Below are 18,108 nucleotides of genomic sequence, written 5' to 3' on the forward strand. Positions count from 1 at the left end.
ACCGTTCACCACAATAATTTAAATATTATTTGGCCCAATGTATTGAATTCAAATTCAGGCCTTTTTTTACAGACACCTAACACTATCTGGCTATCTATTTAGGTACCGCATTTCACTAATACAGGCACAGCAGTAATGACAGATTTAGCTGAATATTAATTTGAGGCCTATTATTTAGGCGCTGGGTGACAGGTATACGTTTACTGACAGAATTAGACTTGGAAATGCATAGTAGCGTGTGTGTGAAGTTATTGAGAATGACCCTATCAGCACCTTGAATCTAATATACCCTTTTAGGGATAGATTTAAAGTAGGCCTGATACAGCAGAAACCACTAATTTAGAGAATTGCTAAGTTGGGAATTGTATTTCAACCCAGAACAAAAACTGTGCTTTGACGGACACAAAATAACTTGACTAGCCTCAGCAATAACCACAGATTTAGCTGAATATAAATTTGAGGCCTAGTATTTAGGCGGTGGGTGACAGGTATACGTTTACAGACAGAATTAGACTTGGAAATACACAGTAGCGTGTGTGTGAAGTTATTGAGAATGACCCTATCAGCACCTTGAATCTAATATACCCTTTTAATGAATAGATTTAAAGTAGCCCTGATACAGCAGAATCCACTAATTTAGGAAATTGCTAAGTTGGGAATTGTATTTCAACCCAGAACCAAATTATATCCTTTGCCAGACAGCAGACAGTATTACAATTGGCTGACCACAGCTGAAACACCAGATTTAGGGTACTGCTATTTTGGCAATTGTATTTCACCCCTCAATAAAATAGAAAGCACAGCCAAGCCCCTGATGTAGGATATAGCCAAAAAATAACCACACTATTGATGGTTAAATGGACTTGGTGACAGCTTGCCCCTGATGTAGGATATAGCCAAAAAATAACCACACTATTGATGGTTAAATGGACTTGGTGACAGCTTGCCCCTGATGTAGGATATAGCCAAAAAATAACCACACTATTGATGGTTAAATGGTCTTGGTGACAGCTTGCCCCTGATGTAGGATATAGCCAAAAAATAACCACACTATTGATGGTTAAATGGACTTGGTGACAGCTTGTCCCTGATGTAGGATATAGCCAAAAAATAACCACACTATTGATGTTTAAATGGACTTGGTGATAGCTTGTCCCTGATGTAGGATATAGCCAAAAAATAACCACACTATTGATGGTTAAATGAACTTGGTGGCAGCTTGTGCTGGCACACTACAAGACACAAAATGGCCGCCGATCACCCCAGAAAAAAGTGACTGAAAAACGCTCTGGGCAGCCTAAAAACAGTGAGCAATTGAATAGCAGCAGTTCTATGATCCACAGCTATAGATCAATTACTGACTTAAGTGTTTTGGAGGAGTTAATCACTGCCTAGTCTCGCCCTAACAGTCGCAGCTGCACCCTCTCCCTACACTGAGCAGAGTGACGTGCGGCGCTACGTGACTCCAGCTTAAATAGTGGCTGGGTCACATGCTGCACTGGCCAATCACAGCCATGCCAATAGTAGGCATGGCTGTGACGGCCTCTTGGGGCAAGTAGTATGACGCTTGTTGATTGGCTGCTTTGCAGCCTTTCAAAAAGCACCAAGAAAGCGACAAACACCGAACCCGAACCCGGACTTTTACGAAAATGTTCGGGTTCGGGTCCGTGTCACGGACACCCCAAAATTCGGTACGAACCCGAACTATACAGTTCGGGTTCGCTCATCCCTAGTCCAAAAACTTTTGATCAGCTGAAAAACAGCCTGTTTCAGTTTATTTGTTGTTTTCATTAAATTGAATGCTCAAAAAAATGTTTTCTCATTCCCATTTCTTGCATGTTGAAGCTCTACTTGGAACCTTGTTAAGATCCAGCAATGCTAAATATGATTTTTTGCCATTTTTCAAGTGGTCTTAAACTTTTGATCAGGACTGTATTATTACACTCCAGAAATTCATCCAAGCCCCTCTTGAATTCTTTTTTTGTACTCACCATCACCACCTCCTCAGGCAGAGAGTTCCATAGTCTCACTGCTTTTACCACAAAGAATCCTTTTCTATGTTTGTGTACAAACCTTCTTTTCTCCTAGTCCGAGCATTCTCATTTTATATACTAACCTTTTATGTGGTACAGTGTCAAATGCTTTGGAGAAGTCCAGAAATACGACATCCATTGAATTGCCGCTGTCAAGTCTAGAACTTAGCTCCTCATAGAAACTGATTAAATTAGTTTGACATGACCGATCCCTCATGAAGCCATGCTGATATGTTATTTGCTTGTTTTCATTGAAATCCTCCAAGATAGCATCTCTTAGAAAACCTTCAAACAGTTTACCCACAACAGATGTTAAACTCACTGGCCTATAGTTTCCGGGGTCTGTTTTTGCATCCTTTTTGATGCAAATGCACAAATCCTGTGGAAAACTCCCTGTCAGTATAGAGTCTGTAAATTTTAGAAATAAGGTCTGGCTATGACATTACTTAATTCTCTTAGCATACAGGGGTGTATGCCATCTGTCCCTGGCGATTTGTCTATTTTAATCTGTTTAAGTCGCTGTTGTACTTCTTCCTGGGTTAGACAGGGCACTTTTAATGGGGAATTTACTTTTACATTCTGCATTTTATTTGACAGTTTATTTTCCTCAGTGAATACAGTGGAGAAAAAAATATTTAATAGCTTTGTTTTCTCCTCAGTCGATCTCTGCAACTCTCCCCTCATTGCTCTGTAGAGGGCCGACACCTTCAGATTTATCATTTTTACCATTTATATAATTGAAGAACATTTCAAGGTTAGTTTTGCTCTCTTTGGTAATTAATCTCTCAGTCTCTAGTTTGGTGGCTTTTTTTTGTTTTTTACATATTCTATTTTTTTCCTTATAGTTTTCAGTGCTTCCTCGCTACGCTCCTGTTTTAGTGATTTAAATGCTTTTTTTTGTCATTTATTGCCTTCTTTACAGTTCTATTTATCCAGCGGCATAAAAAGCATTTTCTGTGAATGACAAATTTTTGGGTGCCTCTACTCCAGTGGCCTACAGTAAAGATTTTATCCAGTGACTGCCTAATCTACCTCCAGACACATAGTTCTAAAATGTCAGGTGAATGCTTAAAAGGGGTTCTGCCCTTTCATTTAACTGATGATCTATCCTCTGGATACATCATCAGATTCTGATCGGCGGGGGTCCGACACCTGGGCCCCCCGCCGATCAGCTGTTTGAGAATGCAGCGGCGCTCCAGCAGTGCTGCGGCGTTCTCACTGTTTACCACCGGCCCACTGACGTCATGACTAGTATCAACTAGCGTGGGCGGGGCTAATCTCCATTAAAAGTGAACAGAGCTTAGCCCTGCCCACGCTAGTTGAGACTAGTCGTAACATCAGTGGGCCGGCGGTAAGGCAGAGGCGCTGCTGGAGCGCCGCTGCCTTCTCAAAAAGCTGATAGATCATCAGTTAAATGAAAGTGCAGAACTGTTTTAAATTCTGGGGCCTGTACTGGCCTACAGTAAAATTTTTAGACAGTGACCGCCTATTGTACCTCCAGCCACATCATCACAAGATATTTTCTGTCAGGTAAATGCGTAATTTTTGGGGCCTGTACTGGCCTACATTAAAATTGTTATCCACTGACCGTCTAATATACCTCCAGCCACATTATCGCTTGTTCTTTTCTGTCAGGTGAATACACAACTTTTGGGGCCTGTACTCCACTTGCCTTTAGTAGAATTGTTATTCAGTTAATGCCTAATGTACCTCCATCCACATAACCACTTGTTCTTTTCTGTCCGGAGAATGCATAATTTTTGGGGCCTGTACTACACTGGCCTAAAATAAAATTGTTATCCACTGACTGTCTAATATACCTCTAGCCACATAATCACTTGTTCTTGTCTGTCTGGTTAATCCCTAATGTTTGGGCTTGTACCACACTGGCCTGCAGTAAAATTGTTATTCAGTGACTGCCTAATGTATCTCCAGCCACATATTCACTTGTTCTTTTCTGTCCAGTGAATGCCTATTGTTTGGCACCTGTACTCCACTGGCCTGCAGTAAAATTTGTATCCACTGAGTGTCTAATATACCTCCAGCCACATAATCACTAGTGATAAGCGGCTGTCACCACCAGATCTTTGAGAAGTTCTGATAGACGTTCTTCAGTACCTCCTGCATGATCTTCTTTTGTTTTGCTTTCGTTTTGACATCTCTCCTCACTTGCATGCAATTATCTATTATAGAGATCTTTGCATGGGCTGAGAAGACAGGGAGAGCTTCAGGTCTTTAATAGGGGTCACCCTTTTGTTCCTTCGTTTCGGATCAAGCCAGTCCGATCCTTATTTGTAACTTCTTGTTTTCTGTTACACCATCTGTGACATAACCGTCCTAAGCATGGATCCGGTTTCAGCCTTGATTGACCGCATGCAGGGTCTCTCACTGGAGGTTGCAGAGCTCCGTAAAACTGTATCTCAGTTTCAGGTGACCGGTTCTGCTTGCGTTCATGGAGTTTGTTCTGAGCGTAAGATCTCGCTTCCGGATACCTTCTCTGGGGGTAGTGAGAATTTTCTTCGTTTTAGAGAGGCTTGCAAACTCAATTTTCGCCTACTTGCCCATTCCTCTGGTGATGAGGAGCAGAGGGTGAGGATCATCATCTCACTGCTCAGGGATAACGCTCAGTCTTGGGCATTCTCGCTGCCGGTGGGGGCTTGAATTTTTTGTAGTCCTGGGTCAGATATATGATAATCCGGATCGTATTGCTCTGGCTGTATCTAAATTGCGTCTTTTTATGCAAGGGTAAAAAGTCCGCAGAGATATACTGTTCAGAATTTCGGAGATTGGCAGCTGATACTGGTTGGAATGATGCTGCACTCCGAAGTCAATTTTGCCATGGTCTTTCAGAGGGATTGAAAGATGCATTTGCCTTTCATGAGAGACCTACCTCCTTGGAGTCTGCCATGTCTCAGGCCGTTCGTATTGACAGGCGTCTTAGAGAGAGAGGAGAGATCACTCCTTCCTGTCATACTCAGTCCAGGGACAGTGGGGCGGTCTCATCCAGTGCGCAGGCGTCTCAGTCTCTCTCAATCCCCTCTGAGCAGGAGCCCATGCAGCTGGGTTTGCTTGCCTCTGACAATAGAGGATTCAGCTCTCAGAGGAGGGTTTGTTTCTGTTGTGGAGGTATAAATCATTTGGCAAATGTTTGTCCCTCTAGGAGATTCAGGCAGTTTTTAATATGCAACAAAAAGAGAAAAATCCTCTAAAAAACGTTCCATCTGTTACTATTGGCAAGGTTGATGCGGAAATTGAAGGTTTTCTGTTTGCTTGTAGTTCCCGTTTTGTCCTACCTGCCAGGGTGGCGCTAGAAAGAAAGAACATTCTTTGTGAGATTTTTGTAGATAGTGGAGCAGCTGTCAATCTCATTGATAATCAATTTGCTATTACACATGGTTTCCAGGTATGCACTTTGGGAAAGGATATACCTGTTTTTGCTATTGATTCCGCTCCACTTTCTCAGAAATCGTTAAAGGGCATAGTTCACAATATCCGTTTGATTGTGAGTGATACTCATGTTGAGGATGTGTCATGTTTCATCCTAAGCGGGTTGCCTACTCCTCTAGTGTTGGGGCTACCCTGGCTCACTAAACATAACCCCACCATTGATTGGCAAGCAAGGCAAATAAATGGTTAGAGTGACATTTGCAGAGAGAATTGCCTCTCGATATCTGTTTAAGAGGTTTCTACTAAGACTGTACCATCTTTTCTCTCAGAATTTTCGGATGTGTTTTATGAAAGTGGTGTTCAGGAGCTGCCCCCTCACAGGGAGTACGATTGCCCTATTAATCTCATCCCAGGCGCCAAGCTGCCTAAATCTCGTTTATACAATCTCTCCCAACCTGAAAGGGTCGCTATGCGTGCTTATATCTCTGAGAGCCTGAGAAAGGGACACATATGACCCTCGAAGTCACCTGTTGCCGCTGTTTATTTCTTTGTTAAGAAAAAAGATGGTTCTTTAAGACCATGTCTGGATTTCAGGGAGCTGAACAGTATTACAATTCGTGACCCTTATCCGCTTCCTCTGATCCCGGACCTGTTTAACCAGATTGTTGGGGCTAAAGTTTTTTCCAAGTTGGATTTAAGAGGGGCATACAACCTGGTCAGGGTCAGAGAAGGAAACGAATGGAAGACGGCCTTCAATACCCCTGAGGGCCATTTTGAGAATTTGGTTATGACTTTTGGTTTGATGAATGCTCCAGCCGTCTTTCAGCATTTTGTGAACAGCATTTTTTATCATTTAATGGGGAAATTTGTACTAGTGTATCTAGATGACATTTGGATTTTTTCTCCTGATTTCAAAACTCATAAGGACCACCTACGTCAGGTCTTGCTCATTATGCGGGAGAAAAAATTGTACGCTAAACTGGAAAAATGTGTGTTTGGGGTTTCTTCTCTCCGCTTCTGGTTTTCACATGGACCCCGAGAAGGTTTGCGCTGTGCTTGAGTGGAAGCTTCCTGAGAATCAGAAGGCGCTGATGCGCTTTTTGGGTTTTCCCAATTATTACAGAAAGTTCATTTTGAATTATTCCTCTGTTGTTAAACCACTTACTGATATGACTAGAAAGGGGGTAGATTTTTCCTCCTGGTCGGTAGAGGCGCGTAGGGCCTTTTCTAGTATCAAGGAGAGTTTTGCTTCCACTCCCATCTTGGTACAACCTGATATTTCTCTGCCTTTCATAGTTTAGGTGGACGCTTCTGAGGTGGGTGTGGGTGCGGTCTTGTCTCAGGGTCCCTCTCCTGCCAAATGGCGACCGTGTGCCTTTTTTCGAAGAAACTCTTCTCCGCAGAGAGAAATTACAATGTGGGTGATAGGGAGTTGTTGGCCATCAAGTTACCTTTTCAGGAATGGTGCCATTGGCTAGAGGGAGCCAGACACCCTATTACCGTGTTTTCCGACAATAAGAATCTGGCCTACTTGGAGTCAGCCAAGCGTCTGAACCCGAGACAGGCCAGATGGTCTTTGTTCTTTTCAAGGTTTAATTTTGTTGTCACGTTCCGCCCTGGGGTTAAAAATGTGAAGGCGGATGCCCTGTCACATTGTTTTCCGGGAGGGGGGAACTTTGAAGACCCGGGTCCCATTTTGGCTGAAGGGGTGGTTGTGTCTGCTCTTTATCCTGAATTGGAGGCAGAGGTTCAGGCAGCCCAGGCAGAGGCTCCTGATCTTTGTTCTACTGGGAGGTTGTTTGTGCCTCTCGCTTTACGACACAAGGTTTTTAAGGAGCACCACGATACTGTCCTTGCTGGGCACCCGGGAAGTAGAGCCACAGTGGATCTCATTGCTCGGAGATTCTGGTAGCCGGCTCTTCGTAAGTCGGTTGAGCATTTTGTGGCAGCCTGCGAGACCTGCGCTCGTGCCAAAGTCCCTCATCCACGGCCATCGGGTCCTCTCCTTCCCTTACCCATTCCTTCCCGTCCTTGGTCACATCTGTTAATGGATTTCATTATGGCCCTGCCTCGTTCCTCAGGGAAGACTGTGATTCTGGTGGTGGTGGACCGTTTTAGCAAAATGGCACATTTTGTTCCTTTTCCTGGCTTGCCCAATGCTAAGACGCTGGCGCAGGCATTTATTGATCACATTGTCAAATTGCATGGTATCCCTTCAGACATAGTCTCTGATAGGGGCACACAGTTTGTTTCCAGATTCTGAAAGGCCTTCTGTTCTCGCTTGGGGGTTCGGTTGTCATTCTCTTCTGCTTTCCACCCACAGTCGAATGGCCAGACAGAGCGAGTCAATCAGAATCTAGAGACATATCTGCGTTGTTTTGTGACTGAGAATCAGGAGGATTGGTGTTCTTTTCTCTCCCTTGCTGAGTTTGCTTTAAATAACCATTGTCAGGAGTCCTCTGATAAGACACAATTTGCATATGGGTTTCATCCGCAGTTTGGGACATTCTCTGGAGAGGGGGCTTCTGGTTTACCTGATGAGGAGAGATTCTCCTTGTCTTTGTCATCCATTTTGCAAAAGATTCAGGATAATCTAAAGATATAAGCGTGTGGCGGATAAGAGACATGTGCCTGGTCCGGACCTGAATATTGGTGATCTGGTATGGTTGTCTACTAAGAATATCAAATTGAAGGTTCCCTCCTGGAAGTTGGGTCCTAAGTTTATTGGGCCTTACAAAATCTTGTCCGTCATCAATCCCGTTGCCTACCGTCTTAATCTTCTTCAGACTTGGAAGATCCATAATGTTTTTCACAAGTCCCTATTAAAACCTTATGTCCAACCCACTGTACCCTCCTCTTTGCCTCCTCCTCCAATTGTGGTTGATGGTAATCTTGAATTTCAGGTCTCTAGGATTGTGGACTCTCGTATTGTCCGCGGTTCTCTTCAGTACCTCGTTCATTGGGAGGGTTATGGTCCTGAGGAGAGGTTGTGGGTTCCAGTGGCGGACATTAAGGCCACTCGTCTTCTCAGGGCATTCCATAGGTCCCATTCTGAGAAGGTGGGCTCTGAGTGTCCGGAGTCCACTCGTAGAGGAAGGGGTACTGTCACCACCAGATCTTTGAGAAGTTCTGATAGACATTCTTCAGTACCTCCTGCATGATCTTTTTTTGTTTTGCTTTCGTTTTGACATCTCTCCTCCCTCTCCCAGCTGTCATCTATTAGCAGTGATTGCCTCCCTATATATCTCCTCCCCATACTGCCTCACCTTACGGTTTATACAGCTTCCTGGAGTGTGCTCATGCTGCAAGCTGCAACTGATGCTTCTACAGATAAGTCTGTTCATTTATTTGTGTTTTCCTGTTGCCTTGATCCTAGGTGACCCTGACTCCCTCCGTATTAAGTGTAGGGAGCCGGTGGTCGTGTCCCCTCACTATTATAGGGTGTTCAGGTGTCAATAGGGGTCACCATTTTGTTCCTTAGTTTTGGATCAAGCCAGTCGGATCCTTATTTGTAACTTCTTGTTTTCTTTTACACCATCCGTGACAGCGGCATAGGCAATATTCGAATTCGCAATATTTCACAAATTTTTGACTGAATATTCACCTCAAATTAACCAATTAGAGAATTTGTGATCTCCAGTCATTATTTTCTTTATTGCAAAAATCGGCAATATATAGTTACAGGCCCTATATTTAATAATATATTTGCGATAAAAATTTGCGATTAGAATCTTCACGATCAACACTAAGGGGTAGGCAAATTCCCTATTGGTTGCTAGGGATGTTGCTAAGTGCCAATATTTGCGATAAATTCGCAATAAATTCATGATAAATTCGCTATTAGAATATTCGCGATCAACAATATTCGCAAACATTTAGCACTATATTCAAAATATTTACAAATTCTCAAAGTGGTGATATTTGTGATAAAAATTTGTGCTCAACAAAAATAATCACTTGTTCTTTTCTGTCAGGTTAATGCACCAATTTTTAAGGCCTGTACTACACTGGCCTACAGTAAAATAGTTATGCACTGGCCGTTTTATATACCTCCAGCCACATAATCACTTGTTCTTTTCTGTCAGGTAAATTAATTTTGGGGGCCTGTGCTCCACTGGCCTACAGTAAAATTGCTATCCACTGACCATCTAATATACCTACAGCCACATAATCACTTGTTCTTTTCTGTCCGGTAAATGCCTAATGTTTGGGTCCTGTACTGGAGTGGCCTACAGTAAAATTGTTATCCACTGACCGTCTAATATACCTCCAGCAACATAATCACTTGTTCTTTTCTGTCAGATGAATGCATAATTTTTGGGTCTTGTTCTGGCCTACAGTAAAATTGTTATCCACTGACAATCTAATATACCTCCAAATAATCACTTGTTCTTTTCTGTCCGGTAAATGCCTAATGTTTGGGTCCTGTACTAAAGTGGTCTACAGTAAAATTGTTATCCACTGACCGTCTAATATACCTCCAGCCACATAATCACTTGTTCTTTTCTGTCAGGTGAATGCATAATTTTTGGGTCCTGTTCTGACCTACATTAATATTGTTAACCGCTGACTATCTACTATACTCCCAGCCACATAATCACTTATTCTTTTCTGTCCAGTAAATGCCTAATGTTTGGGTCCTATAATGGCCTACAGTGAAATTGTTATCCACTGACCGCCTAATATACCTCCAACCACATAATCACTTGTTCTTTTCTGTCTGGTGAATGCCTAATGTTTGGGGCCTGTACTCCACTGGCCTGCAGTAAAATTGTTATTCAATGACCTTCTAATGTACCTTCAGCCACATAATCACTTGTTCTTTTCTGTCAGGTGAATGTATAATTTTTTGAGTCCTGTACTGGCCTATAGTAAAATTGTTATCCACTGACCGTCTTATATACCTCCAGCCACATAATCACTTGTTCTTTTCTGTCAGGTGAATGCATATTTTTTTTGGGCCTGTACTCCACTGGCCTGAGCAAAATTGTTATTCAGTGAACGCCTAATGTACCTCCAGCCACATAATCACTTGTTCTTTTCGTCCGGTGAATGCCTAATGTTTGGGGCCTGTACTCCACTGGCCTGCAGTAAAATTGTTATCCACTGACCGCCTAATATACAAATGGAGTAGAGTTAACACTCCTGTTTTCTGAGATTTCTGAGTTGTGTTATCTATTCTAAGCAAACACCTTCAATTGCTTTTCAATGGTTTTTGTCTCAAGATAACGCGATGAGTTAAGAAATTTGACTTAAGAGCTGAAGTGCTAACCCTGCTACATCTGTACCTCCAGCCATTTAATCACTTATTCTTTTCTGTCCAATAAATGCCTAATCTTTGGGTCATGTACTGGCCTACAGTAAAATTGTTATCCACTGACAGTCTAATATACCTCCAGCCACATAATCACTTGTTCTTTTCTGTCAGGTGAATGCATTTTTTGGGGGGCCTGTACTCCACTGGCCTGCAGTAAAATTGCTAGCCACAGACCGTCTTATACACCTGCAGCCACATAATCAATTGTTCTTTTCTGTCTGGTGAATGCTTAATGTTTGGGGCCTGTACTCCACTGGCTTGCAGCGAATTTTTTATCCACTGACCGTCTAATATACCTCCAGCCACATAATCACTAGTAATAAGCGGCTTAGGCAATATTCGAATTTGCAATATTTTGCAAATTTTTGCCTGAATAATTGTTATAAATTTACCAATTCGAGAATTCGTGATCTCCAGTCATTTTCTTCTTGATTTCGAAAATCGGCATTGTAATACGTTTGTGATAAAAATTAGTGATTAGAATATTCGCGATCTACACTAAGGAGTAGGCAACTTTCCTACTGGTTGCTAGGGATGTGGCTAAGTGCCAATATTCGTGATAAACTCTCAATAAATTCACGATAAATTAGTGATTAGAATATTCGCAATCAACATTATTCGCAAATACGAATTTATAGCACTATATTCGAAATATTCTTGAATTCTCAAAAAGGTGATATTCGCGATTAAAATTCACAATTCGAATATTCGCGCTCAACACTAATAATCACTTTTTCTTTTCTGTCAGGTGAATGCATAACTTTTGGGGCCTGTACTTTACTGGCCTACAGTAAAATTGTTATTCACTGACCACCTTATATACCGAGAGCCACATAATGTCACGGATGGTGTTGCAGAAAGCTGGAACTTATAAATAAACATCTGACTGGCTTGATCCCAAACTAAGGAGCATATGGGTGAGCCCTATAAAACCCCTAGAGCTCTCCCTGACTGCTATGCCCATGCAAAGGTCTTTATGGTAGATGATTGCATTTCATACCTAATACTATGTGACACCTGAAAACCCTATAATAGTGAGTGAACACGACCACCGGCTCCCTGCACTTAATACGGACAGAGTCAGGGTCACCTAGAATCAAGCCAGCAAGGAAACACAAATAAAGAAAATAGACTTATCTAAGGAATCAGCAGACGCAGGGTCCAGCAGTGAACACAATCCAGGAAGAAGTATAAACCGCAAAGTGAGGCAGTATGGGAGGGAATATAAAGGGAGACAATTAGTGTAAATAGGTGACAGCTGGGAGTAGGAAAGGAGATGACAAAGTGAAACCAAAACAAAGAACATCATGCAGGTAGAGAAGAACATCTAACAGACCTTCTCACAGAGGAGGGGGTGACAGTACCCCTCCCTCTACGGGTGGACTCCGGACACTCAGAGCCCACCTTCTTAGGATGAGACCTATGGAATGTCCTGATGAGACGAGTGGCCTTAATGTCCGCCACTGGGACCCACATCCTCTCCTCAGGACCATAACCCCCCCCAATGAACAAGGTACTGGAGAGAACCGTGTATAATGCAAGAATCCACAATCCTAGAGACCTGAAATTCAAGATTACCATCAACAACAATCAGAGCAGAAGACAAAGTGAAGGGTACAGTGGGTTGGACATAAGGTTTTAATAGGGACCTTTAAGGTTTAATAGGGACCAAGTCTGAGGAAGATCAAGATGGAAGGCCACGGGATTGATGACAGACAAAATCTTGTAAGGCCCAATAAACTTAGGACCCAACTTCCAGGAGGGAACCTTCAGTTTGATATTCTTTGTAGACAACCACAATAGATCACCCATATTCTGGTCCAGACCAGGCACACGTCTCTTATCCGCCACACGCTTATATCTCTCACTCATCCTCTTCAGATTACCCTGAATCTTTTGCCAAATAAATGACAAAGACGAGGAAAATCTCTCCTCATCAGGTAAACCAGAAGACCCCTCTCCAGAGAATGTCCCAAACTGTGGATAAAACCCATATGCACCAAAAAATGGTGACTTATCAGAGGGCTCCTGGCGACAGTTATTTAAAGCAAACTCAGCAAGGGACAAAAAAGAACACCAATCCTCCTGATTCTCCGCCACAAAACAGCGCAGATATGTCTCCAAATTCTGATTTACGCGTTCGGTCTGACCATTCGACTGCGGGTGAAAAGCAGAAGAGAACGATAACCGAACCCCCAAGCGAGAACAGAAGCCCTTCCAGAATCTGGAAACAAATTGCGTGCCCCTATCAGAAACGATGTCTGAAGGAATGCCATGCAATTTAACAATGTGATCAACAAACGCTTGTGCCAGCGTCTTAGCATTAGGTAACCCAGGAAAGGGATTGAAATGCGCACTACCAGAATCACAGTCTTCCCCGAGGAATGAGGCAGGTCCGTAATGAAGTCCATGGACAGATGCGTCCAAGGATGGGAAGGAATGGGTAACAGGAGGAGAGAACCCGATGGCCGTGGATGAGGGACCTTGGCACAAGCGCAGGTCTCGCAGGCTGCCACAAAACCCTTCAACCTTCTTATGAACAGCTGGCCACCAGAATCTCTGAGCAATGAAATCCACTGTGGCTCTGCTCACCGGGTGCCCAGCAAGGACAGTATTGTGGTGCTCCTTAAAAACCTTGTGTCGTAAAGCAAGAGGCACAAACAACCTCCCAGAGGGACAAAGCCTCTGCCTGGGCTGCCTGAAACTCTGCTCCAAATCATCATAAAGAGCAGAGACGACCACCCCTTCAGCCAAAATGGGACCCGGGTCTTCAAAGTTCCCCCCTCCCAGAAAACAACGTGACAGGGCATCCGCCTTCACATTTTTAACCCCAGGGCGGAACGTAGCAACAAAATTAAACCTAGAAAAGAACAAAGACCATCTGGCCTGTCTCAGGTTCAGACGCTTGGCCGATTCCAAGTAGGCCAGATTCTTACGGTCGGTAAACACTGTAATAGGGTGTCTGGCTCCCTCTAACCAATGGCGCCATTCCTCAAAAGCTAATTTGATGGCCAACAACTCCCTATCTCCCACATCGTAATTTCTCTCTGCAGAGGAGAGTTTCCTTGAGAAAAAGGCACACGGTCGCAATTTGGCAGGAGAGGGACCCTGAGATAAGACCCACACACACCTCAGAAGCGTTCACCTCAACAATAAAAGCGTATCGCTAATCAGCACTTGTACTTTTATAGTATCTGTAAGTGATCAAAACTGATCACAGTCAGATCTATAATAGTATTAGTGTCACCTTAGTTCGCCCTCCACCCAAAACGCAGTGTTTGCCCGATCAGGCCTGATCACTGCACATTCACTTTACAAGCGCTGCGGCGAAAAATCCGTTTTGATATTTTTTATCAACCGCCGCGGCCTCCGGTACCTTGCTAGCCTCCCATTTGTAAGACAGGCTTGCTTTTTTTCTTGGGTAGTCTCAGGGAATACCCCTAAATTTAGTTGCCCAAATGTCAAACAGGGGGTATTCTTCTGAAGAGGCCTACAGGCTTCTGACCCAGTCAGATGAGGAATGGGAACCCTCATCTGACGAATCTAGCGGGTCAGAATATGAACCTGTAGAAAGCAGTGGCAGTCTGACTCAAAGTTCGGACGAGGAGGTTGAGGTCCCTGATACCACCAGGCGTACCCGGCCCCGTGTTGCTAGACCACAGGTTGCGCAGGATCCGCTTCAAGGGTAGCAGAGTGGGGCTGGCGCTGTCGGATTACGTGGTGAGGCATAAACCAGCAGCGCAGCCCTCCCTGGACCTAGTACCAGCACTGCCGTACAACATGGTGAAGTGGCGAGCACCAGAAGGGCAGTTGAAGCTGGTACGGTGGCACGTGCATTAGTTACCCCGTCGCAGCCACCGCACAGACAGGCCCGTAGACCTCCTAGATTCCCTGAGGTGCTGGCAAATCCTGATTGGCAGCCCCCAACTTCAGCCGCACCATTAGTTCCCCCTTTCACCGCCCAGTCTGGAGTTCGGGTTGAGACAGCTCAGATCGGTTCGGCCATGGGATTTTTTTGAGCTGTTCTTGACTGCGGAGCTCTTGGACTTAGTTGTGGCAGAAACAAACTCAATTTATATCCGCCAACCCGGGAAGCTTTTATGCCCAGCCTTTCCAGTGGAAACCAGTCCAAGTTTCCGAATTAAAAACATTTCTGGGCCTTCACCTCAACATGGGTCTAACCAAAAAGCATGAATTGCGGTCATATTGGTCCACGAACCCAATTCATCACATGCCCATGTTCTCTGCTGCCATGTCCAGGGCACGATTTGAGGCCATCCTGCGTTACCTGCACTTTAGTGATAACACCACCTCCCGTCCCAGTGGCCACCCAGCTTTTGACCAGCTCCACAAAATTAGGCCCCCATAGACCACTTCAACCAGAAATTTGCAGCTTTGTATACCCCTGAGCAAAACATCTGCGTAGACGAGTCCCTAATACATTTTGCCGGGCGCCTTGGCTTCAAACAACACATCCCAAGCAAGCGTGCCCGGTATGGGGTCAAATTGTATAAGCTCTGGGAAAGGGCCACAGGCTATACCCACAAATTTCGAATCTATGAGGGAAAAGATCAGACCCTGGAGCCGGTCGGTTGCCCTGACTACCTGGGGAGCAGTGGGAAGACAGTCTGGGACTTAGTGTCACCCTTATTTGGCAAGGGGTACCATCTTTATGTGGACAATTTCTACACAAGTGTGGCCCTCTTCAGGCATTTGTTTCTAGAACAGATTGGCTGCTGTGGCACCGCGTGAACTAGTCGCGCGGGCTTCCCCCAACGGCTCGTTACCACCCGTCTTGCAAGGGGGGAGAGGGCTTCCTTGTGTAACGAAGAACTGCTCGCGGTGAAATGGAGAGACAAGCGTGACGTTTACATGCTCTCCTCCATTCACGCAGACACGACAATCCAAATTGAGCGAGCAACCAGAGTCATTGAAAAGCCCCTCTCGGTCCACGACTATAATTTGCTCATGGGAGGGGTGGACTTCAATTACCAGATGTTGTCTTCGTATTTAGTTTCCCGACGCACCAGACGCTGGTATAAGAAGGTGTCTGTATATTTAATTCAATTGGCTCTGTATAATAGTTTTGTTCTTTACAGTAAGGCTGGGAGAACACGATCCTTCCTCAAATTTCAGGAAGAGATCATCGAGAACCTCCTGTATCCAGGAGGTTCCGTGGCCCCATCCACCAGTGTAGTTAGCGGTCTACACGAGCGACATTTCCCCAGTGTCGTTCCTGGTACCTCAACCCAACCGTCACCCCGGAAAAGATGTTGTGTCTGTAGCAGGAGTGGAATAAGGCGTGACACCCGCTATTTCTGTTCTGACTGCCCTGACCACCCTGCCCTATGCTTTGGAGAGTGTTTCCGGAAGTACCACACACAGGTACACTTAGCATAGGGATCACATCTCACCAGGACAGGCACACAGGGCTATTAGGGCCCATTCACACACAGAGCTGCTGCAAACCTCTCCTTTCACCTGGGACAAAGTGCATAATGCACTTCGCCACATCTTTGGGCGATTTGCGCTTTGCACATTGTCCCATGGGGAAGGAGAGGTTTGTCCTATAAAGGCAAAAAAAACAAAACAAAAAAAAACACCAGTAAGCAAAAATGTTAACGTTTAGTTTCAAAAGTTAAATAAAGTTTATATGTTCTGTTCTAAAGTTATTATAAAGTTAATAAAATTTATTGCGTTGCGGCCTGGTTTTTTCTTTTTTGTTTTGTTTTTTTTACCTTCCAGGTGGACCAACCGATCGACTAGCTGCAGCACTGATGTGCATTCTGACAGAAGCATTGGGCTGCTGTCAGATTACACACAAGTCGGTGTATGCGGCGCTGCAAGACGAGATTTCTCCTCTGCAGTAAAAGATACGTTTGCCGAGGCATATGAGCTGAGGAGGTGGCGGTGTTCATATGCTTTGGCAAACACTTTGTATATATATAAAAAAAAAAAAAATCCCGGCAATGATTTATTCATCCACATCGATTGATGTGAATGGAGAAATCGTGTTTGCCAGGGCATACGAGCTAAGTGGGTATGAATGTTGGGCGGAGCTCCTATGTCCTGGCAGACGCCTTTCCCCTCTTTTCTTTTTTTTGGCAGAGATTTTTTCATCCACATTGATTGATGCGAATGAAGAAATCTGTGCCGTTCATTTTTTCTTTCAGCCCAGAGGCTGAACGGAAAAAAAAAATCTCATTACCCGTATGCTCAATATAAGGAGAATAGCAGAAACTCCTAATGCTGGTTATACATGTAATGATTGCGGAGACCCTCAAATGCCAGGGCAGTGCAAACACCCCACAAATAACACAATTTTGGAAAGAAGACACCCCAAGGTATTCGCTGAGGTGCATATTGAGTCCATGAAAGATTGAAATTTTGGTCTCAAGTTAGCGGAAAGGGAGATTTTGTGAGAAAAAACAAGAAATAATCAATTTCCGCTAACTTGTGCCCAAATATTTTTTTTCTATGAACTCGGCATACCCCTCATTGAATACCTTGGGGTTTCTTCTTTCCAAAATGGGGTCACATGTGGGGTATTTATACTGCCCTGGCTTTTTAGGGGCCCTAAAGCGTGAGAAGAAGTCTGGGATCCAAATGTCTAAAAATGCCCTCCTAAAAGGAATTTGGGCTTCTTTGCGCCCCTAGGCTGCAAAAAAGTGTCACACATGTGGTATCGCCGTACTCAGGAGAAGTTGGGGAATGTGTTTTGGGGTGTCATTTTACATATGCCCATGTTGGGTGAGAGAAATATCTCGGCAAAAGACAACTTTTCCCATTTTTTTATACAAAGTTGGCATTTGATCAAGATATTTATCAAACCCAGCATGGGTATATGTAAAAATACACCCCAAAACACATTACCCAACTTCTCCTGAGTACGGCGATACCACATGTGTGACACTTTTTTGCAGCCTAGTGGGCAAATGGGCCCACATTCCAAAGAGCACCTTTCTGATTTCACAGGCCATTTTTTTTACAGATTTTGATTTCAAACTACTTTTCACGCATTTGGGCCCCTAAAATGCCAGGGCAGTATAACTACCCCACAAGTGACCCCAGTTTGGAAAGAAGACACCCCAAGGTATTTCATGATGGGCATAGTGAGTTCATGGAAGTTTTTATTTTTTGTCACAAGTTAGTGGAATATGAGAGTTTGTAAGAAAAAAAAATCATAATTTTCCGCTAACTTGTGACAAAAAATAAAAAGTTCTATGAACTCACTATGCCCATCAGCGAATGCCTTAGGGTGTCTACTTTCCGAATGGGGTCATTTTTGGGGGTTTTCTACTGTCTGGGCATTGTAGAACCTCAGGAAACATGACAGGTGCTCAGAAAGTCAGAGCTGCTTTAAAAAGTGGA

Source organism: Bufo gargarizans, chromosome 2, assembly GCF_014858855.1.
Source record: "Bufo gargarizans isolate SCDJY-AF-19 chromosome 2, ASM1485885v1, whole genome shotgun sequence".
Lineage (NCBI taxonomy): Eukaryota > Metazoa > Chordata > Amphibia > Anura > Bufonidae > Bufo > Bufo gargarizans.